Here is a 7993-nt window from a genome sequence, read left to right on the forward strand (position 1 = left end):
TTGCAAAAATACATATATTAGACAAAATTAAAAACAAGTGTGTATATTAGAAGAAATTCACACTGAAATGCTGATGGATTTCATGAGGACTTTTTAAAAAAGTAATTTGCAAACTGATGTGGAAATGTGGAGATTGGAAAAATGAGAAACCAAGGAAAACTGAAAACAAGCGGAATATTGCGTTAGTTTTGCTGGTTATAATGCTAGCAGTTCTGTCCCAGGTTCTAATGTTCCTTTTAGACAGCATCACCTGTTGACTTTTTTATCAATATACTGTCATGTTGTGCTAAATGTTAAATGGTGGGAAAGAACTATATGCCAAGATACCACCCAAAATTTCTTCATGGTCGCATGATCATGAAAACCATGTGAAAATTACAATGCAGAAATCCTGAAATCTTCCGAGTTGCAAATGGATTTTTTTATGGAAGTGATTAACAATGAAATGAGTGCTACAAATCCACTAGATCCACAATATTTCAAGAAGTGCATTTTATGTGTTTGCATCATAAGGTAAGAAAATGTTGGGGGCATGGAATAAAGTGCTCTCTGCAGTCATCAAACTATGATGTAGGAAATGTGCAGAAATCGTGTCCTCCCTAAAAGAGGGCATGTGTTGCGGTGAGACCTGGAGAGTGACCTCCTGGTTGTGGATAGCCACAATACCCGATTGGTAGGTCCTCGTTGCTGGGTTTAATCTGGCCAATAGGTGCAGTCTAAATGGATCAAGGCACCTATATATACCTTTGCACGTGACCCAGAGCTTCCTCTTTCGGCTTCTGCATTGGAACACCCGCCCACCTTTCCCTACTTTTAGGGCATTTTGCGATTGACCTTGCTATGCCATCGTGTGCCGTCTGTCGTTAGGACAGGGGCATGGCAGGAATTTTTCCCACTTGGCTGATTGGCTGTTGCCAATCATAGCAAATCGTCACAACTTGTAAGGTTGCGGATAGGCACTGGTTCATGTGATAGGGATGGGAGAACAGTCTCGCCATCCCTATGTGAAGGGTATTCCGTTAAAAGTATCCAGGGACTCAACTTGGTTTGGTCAACCCCCGAGAGGGGGTTGTGCTCATGCCTGAGTCCAGGGGAGCATCTGGGGAGTGGACATAGTCTGTTCCCTGGCTTTTCACCTACCTTAGGTGTTCACCCTTGGCTGACCTATGATGGAGCTCTGGGTTAGCACTACCTGCAACTGTGTAGGGAGCTAGTCAAACCAGAGCCTATGCAACCACTCACTTTTCTGTAATCAATAAAGTTGTGGCCTAAATTCTGCCAAAAAAACAAAACTAAAATTTGAGTCAAGTGTGTGTTTATTTAGGGGGAAGGTTTCTGGGTCGGAACACGCAGATGTGTTACACAGAAACAAGAATTCTCACACACGTACCACACACATATCCTTTTAAAAAAACAACAACATTCAAACAGAAGTGTGTGGTTTGTTTGTTTTTTAAAGAAACACCTTACAATGAATATGCACATATATATTGGCCTTTTTAATAGTATAAAATGCTTTCAGGCCAGCAGTGAAGGCATACTTGAAAACCTTGATTTGTGAAGAGTTATGAACACAATATTGTTCTCCAAATCTCAGGAAGTGATAATGAATCATTCACAATCCTGGCTTATCTTCCTGAAAGTAAGTCACCTTGATGTTGAACAAATGGTTTGGTGAATCCATCTTAATTTTTAAAGGAAGAGGGCACAGTGAAGAACATTTCTTTGAAACCAACCAGCACAAAAGATGGAAAATGGTCCAGAAACTGAGAGCACAATAATATACAAAGAGGTGTTGTATATTTATGATAAACAGACAAGCAAGCAGTTATAACAGAAGCAGGTTAAGGATGCCTGGAAAATATATAGCTTTGTGAATTGCAGCATGAACTGACCCGATCCCTCTCTTAATGTGCCAATAGGAACTTAAGTTATCCAACCACTTTCATATTTCCAAATGTTTCTGATAAGTCCTTGGGCCAAAATGTATAACATGCTTTTAAAAATATTTCTTTGAATGAATATATGTTTAGAAATATGTCTTCAAGCATACATTTTGTGCAGATTAATAAAAATCAAATTAAGACAGAAACAGGACAAAATAGATTTATGAGCACATGCCAAGGGATATAGAAACAGACTGATTTGTGCACCCTCGGTTATCATGCCAGGGGCTGCATAGTCACTTGAGTTTGGCAAGCAGGCAGAAGTAGGAGCTTGGAGCATGAAATAACCAGAGCAAGTGGACCACTGACATGGGATTCAACAGCCTGCAAGAAAGAAATCAGATACCATTTTAGAATGGACACCAAATGTCCAGTTGAATGTCCTGAGCATCTGCTTGTCTAGATGTTCCTGTCCTGTCCAGGACCAATCTAAATTTCTGGTGTTACTCTAAAATAGTTTCATATGAAAAGTCAGCTCTTGCTGTTCTTATGATTTAACAGAGAGCAGGTAAGGATTCACCAGTGTCTTTAGAATAAGGACAGAGGAGGAGGACCCTAGAGTGAGAAGCAGCTGTTGTCTGTAATTGAGATAATACCGTAGAGCAAGATTTGGGAAAAAAACTTACAGTGCAACTCTACACAGAAGTAAAGTCCATTGTTTTAAATAGATCTTACTTGCTAAGGGCATGTCTTACTTCTCTGTACACTTTGAGGCAGAGATCATCTGGAGGTCCAAGTGGCCTCTTCTAGAAGTATTGTTGGTTCCATGCTGTGGAAAACTCTTCCACCAGTTTTAACAGGCATCTTTGCTATGGACTTTCCAGCATTTAATGAATATTTTGTGATTTTTTTTACAGTTTTATTGTTTTTTTCTGTATGTTTCATTGAATATATTCTACAACCACCTTGATATTTCATGTCAGTTGGCAAGATATAAATATGTTAATAAAGAAATAATAAAGAAATAAACGTACAACGGGTGCAGCATCATTTTAGATTTTCAAAGCAGTGGGTAATTGAGGAGAAAAGGAAGAGTACTGCATGGGCAAGCTTTTTTTTATATACAACTTGCCTGCGATAAAAGATCCAGGGGGAGAAGAAGAGAAGGTACTTCTATTAGTTGGAATCTTATTGGCCGTTGAAGGAAACAGGATCAACTTTAGCCCAAGTGCCTGGTTGACATACTAGGTATTTCTGAAAAAGACTCCTGACTCTACAATAGTACTCACCATGGACTGAGAAAGAACACTCAACTTGCCCCCACTGAGTCTCACCGGGGTGAAAAGGGCAATAGATAGAGTGCAGGAAGGAAATGTATTGCTGTTTAAGTAGCAACATCTCTTTTGAAGTAGAGGATTAATCCTGAATAAATTCAGGACACAAGGCCTGAAAGGCAGGCTTAAGGGGAGATAATCTGCTCAAGGCCTTCTCCTTTGCATGGTTGGAAATAGCTGGGGGATCTGCCTAGGTTTATCTGCCTTTTCTTTCCATTTACTTATCTCATTTTTAATAATATCTTACGTTTATAGTGCCTTTCATCCTAATGATTCCCAAAATGCTATATAAACCTAGCAAACTGATAAGTGGGGTGCGGGGAGCAGCCAGGAGTGTGCCTGTATCTATAAAATAATAAACTATACATAGGGATTACTACATCAACAGCTGAAATTCAGTCACCAAAACAGCTGTTCAAATACAAACATTAGTGCCATTGGCCATTCTGCCTTAGTGCTTCCTGGTAACATGGTGACATGTAGCTGTCAAGATGTTCCTTTAAAGGTTAGCAGACTTGTCATATGTCCTAAGTGAATTGAGAAGTTGTCAATATCCAGAAATACACATTCACAGGCTTCACACTCTTAAACAAGAGAAGGGATAGCATGAGTGTTTTAAAATAATTCTCACTGAATCCAGGGAAATCTGCCTAGGGTATGCAAGGCCCGGCATGTTAATTTTGGCCGCATAATGAAACCTAGCTGCAGCCACAAGTGGGTTCCAGTTTCTATCGACATCATAATGATCTATTTTCCTTTATCTGCTTTGCTTCATCTTCCTCATGATCCTTTGAACCATGAAGCTTTGAAACATAAATGTTAAAGCTTTGGCCTGCCTAGAGTCCTTGAGATAGGGAAAGCTATAAGCAGAACAACAACAACCTCCTCTATGATTTAAGGAGGAGAAGGCTATCAATAGCTACTAGCCGTGATGGCTGTTCTCTGCCTTCACTGCTGGTGGCAGTAATGGTTCTGAATACCAGTTGCTGGAAACCGCAGGACGGGAGAGTGCTCAGGTTCTCAGGGCCTGTTTGGGGATTTCCCACAGATATATGATTGGCCACTGTGAGGACATGATGCTGGATTAGATAGGCCATTGGTCTGATCCAACAGGCTCATTTTATGTTCCTACTTGTATACTGCTGCCCTCGCAGTGGTGTTGGGCTTGTCCCAAACTTTGAATCATAACAAATCTATAATGTGAAGATGTTGTTGTTGTCATTGTTGTATATTTATTTATACCCTACCTTTTCTCCTTATGGGACTCCTTATGGTTCAGCTGAGGATAATTATGATTGCAAGAAATAGGTTTCTTCTTATTGGTAAATAATATGTAGCTTTGAGTTATTTCACAATGAAGACATGCATATGCTCCAAATGTCAGTAATAATAATCACAATTTATTTTTTATTTCTTTTATTCTGTATATAAAGAAATAGTTAAAATAATTAAATCACCTGTCCAGGTCTCCTCACGGCTGTCATTACTGAAGATGTGGGCTCATAATATGAAAGCTTGTCACCTTAAAGAACTTCTAACATGGATGTTAGCAGCAGCTAGGATTTCAATAGCCCAGCAATGGAAATTCTTGAAAAATCTACATTTGTCTTTGTGGTGTAAGAACTTGCAGATTTTGGCTCTTGCAGGAAAAAACAGCAACACATTAATAAATTGTGCACCTGCAGAGGGCTGCAGGATCCGGAATGTTTTTATGTCATCTGATGGGATTTTATTTATTCTCTGTTTGATTTAACACTCTACTATATCAGGGTTGGGGAACCTACGACCCTCCAGATGTTGCTGGACTACAGCACCCACCATGCGTGACCATTGGCTTTATTGGCACGGTGGATGGGAGCTGGAATTCAACATCATCTGGAGGGTCACCAGTTCTCCAACCCTATGAAAATTTTTGAAGAATTTGACATACTATTTTGTGACGTATTAGTTGGCCCTAATAAAAGTATTGTTCTACTGTACCTTTTGGAATCCTCCCTCAATAGATTAATATGGCTGGCAAAGGTTTTGTATGCATATATGCAATTGTTAGTGATAGACTGTGGATTTGTATGAACCTCTAGTATAAAAATAGCAACATGAGGGCTTTCCCACTCTCTCAGATCTGCCATGCTTTGGCTAAGAGTAATGTCTGAAGAGCCCTAAACAGTGAACAGATCCTCAGAAATCCCCATGTTATAATTTTCAGGGACACACTTATATATCCATAAGCATTTGAATAATAACAAGCATAATACATACAAATATTCCCACTGCATTACTGCACTATTTTTAGTGGGTTTTGTGTTGTAATTATACTTATTGTTTTTTTCCAAAGAGACAGACAAATCTTTTATTTCATATAATCATAGGCATATACCTTTATTAGTATTCCTAGTCTTAATTATATGACTTTGTATTTGCACCATATACTAAGGTAGTTGGCTACATCATTTCAGAGGTTTTTTCCCCTTCGTTTTCACATGTTTCCACAGTTGTTGTTTTTCTATAGGTAACTTAGGGAACCTAGGAAAATTGGTTACTAAAAAATTGAAATGTGGGTTTGTAGAATCCATTTTGAAACCTGCCTCTCGATGTTTACCTCAAAGCACACGTCTGTGTGTTTGCTTGATTTACATTAAGCAATATCTAAGTGCAAATAGTAATCATACACCAAAGTAAACTGGACTATATGCAATTGCCTCATCTGTTTCTTCAATTGCAGTTGCAATCCCATAGATTCCAATCTTGACAGGTAGCATAATTAGAAAATTCTCTTTGTCTTATTAAATGTGACTCTTCTCAATAGAATTCACTTGGTTGTGAGACAAGGACCGAAAATATACTTCAAATCTAAAATGGGAAATCAGGGGGGACTGTTTTATTTTTATCTGTCTTTGTGCAAGCAACATTATTATCAAAGGATATTGTAATGCCGAAAATGTACTTTGGGGATTTAAATCACGTATTAGCCTGGAAAGCAAAAAGTGCTGTAGGGCCCATGCAATATATTTTCTCATTAATCTGATTGAAAGATTATCCTTCCTATAGTCTAATACCCATATATCCATCTTTCCTGCTAGTAAAATTCAGCTTTGTGTGAAGTCATTGTCTCTCATGTCTGAGGTCCTATGCTCTTCTTCATTTCTCCCTATAAGCCTGGCTGTATTAAAATAAATTCAGAGTAGGCCGCCATTTCATGCACACATTTTGATTATTTCATAAGCTGCTAAGGAAAATGGAAGTATCAGCAAGTCGTGCAGTTTTACTGGTAATGTAATGCTTGTCATTACCTCAGTGGTCATGTGAAAAAGTTTAGCTATAATATCTTTGACAAATGTTCAGCGAGTCAAAACAGTGCATTTAAATGAAATGCAGATATGAATGAGCCATTATTACAATCACAACTCCAGCTTAGAAATTATTAAATATGAATATATACACTTCCTCAGCAACCTGACATTTGTAATACATAACTAGCTGCGCATTCTCCCTTGCCCCCCCTTCCCTCCCCCCTCGCACCACATCATTCTTTCCCCCTCTACCCCCTCCCCTGACTCAGAATAAAGGAAGTCATTTTGATCAGAGGCTGCACACAGTAATTGAAGACACTCCTGATGATTTCATGCAATCAGAGTGGCACATTATTTGTGATGAAAATTAAGTAAAGAAGGAAAGCCAATTTATAGGCTGTCTTGCTTATGGTCAACCGCCTTTACAAAAGATTAGCAACCAACCTCCTTCCCTTCCCCCCCGCTCCAACCACATGCATACTTTCCACATCATAGATTTACAGAAATTTTCATATAACCTTCGCACAGCACTTCCACGATTTTAAGCTTTTAATGAAACGACCCGGGGGGAGGGGGTTGAGTCTTAGACTGAATGATTTCTCTTTTGGAGCTTCTTCTTCTTCGTCTTTTTTTTTCTTTTCTTTCTTTTTTTTTGAGTGCTGATAGCACGAGCAGTATAGATGGCTCTGGCCATAACTGTCACACAGATAATATTCTTTTATGCCTCGAGACACTAAGATGGTGCTGTAGATAACCAAAAGGAATAAGCTGCCACCATCACTAATCTGCAGCTTTGAAACACTATAGCTTTTGCATGGCTAAAAGAAGGTAAAATAATCCAGGAAGTGTAATACAGATGAACATGCGTGTCGCAGGTCCAGGAAATAGAAGCTTCTTGTCTGCTGTGATTTGATTTCTCCCGTGGACCTAATTAGTCATAAGACCAGTTTGGGTATTGTTTGCAGTTCGTGTTTGTGTAAAGCGCTTGAAGATGCAAAAATAAGCTGGAGATCTTTCGTATTCCCAAATATTTTAAGACTATGGTCATAAAATTGAAATGTAGGGGATACTTGGCCTTATTGTTCCCTTCAGAATTTTCCATCCATGTACAGTATAGGTTGGGACTTGAGGAACATGTGTAACAGATATTCACCACAGTGGCAGGTCTCCAGTTCATTGAGGTGCACTCTGAAGCCTCACTGAAATCAGTGGGACTCCAGCATGTGTACTGGATCCCAGCCAATGGCTGCTCCATGCCAGACAAGGATCGTTTCTGATGATTATTTTTCAGTATGTGAAGGCAAATGCTATTTAGAGTTTAATAAGAAATTGGGGATTTATTTACATCTCTGCATTGTATAGCATATGTTTCCCTGTTAGTGGAAACATGGGGATATTGGGTATGGGGTATTGGATAACAAACACTATTAAAGCTTAACTCAATGCCTTTTTCTTTCCCCACTTAGAGGAAACTTACGCTGAG

The sequence above is a fragment of the Podarcis vaucheri genome (assembly GCF_965113315.1).
Source record: "Podarcis vaucheri genome assembly, chromosome: 8".
Taxonomy (NCBI): domain Eukaryota; kingdom Metazoa; phylum Chordata; class Lepidosauria; order Squamata; family Lacertidae; genus Podarcis; species Podarcis vaucheri.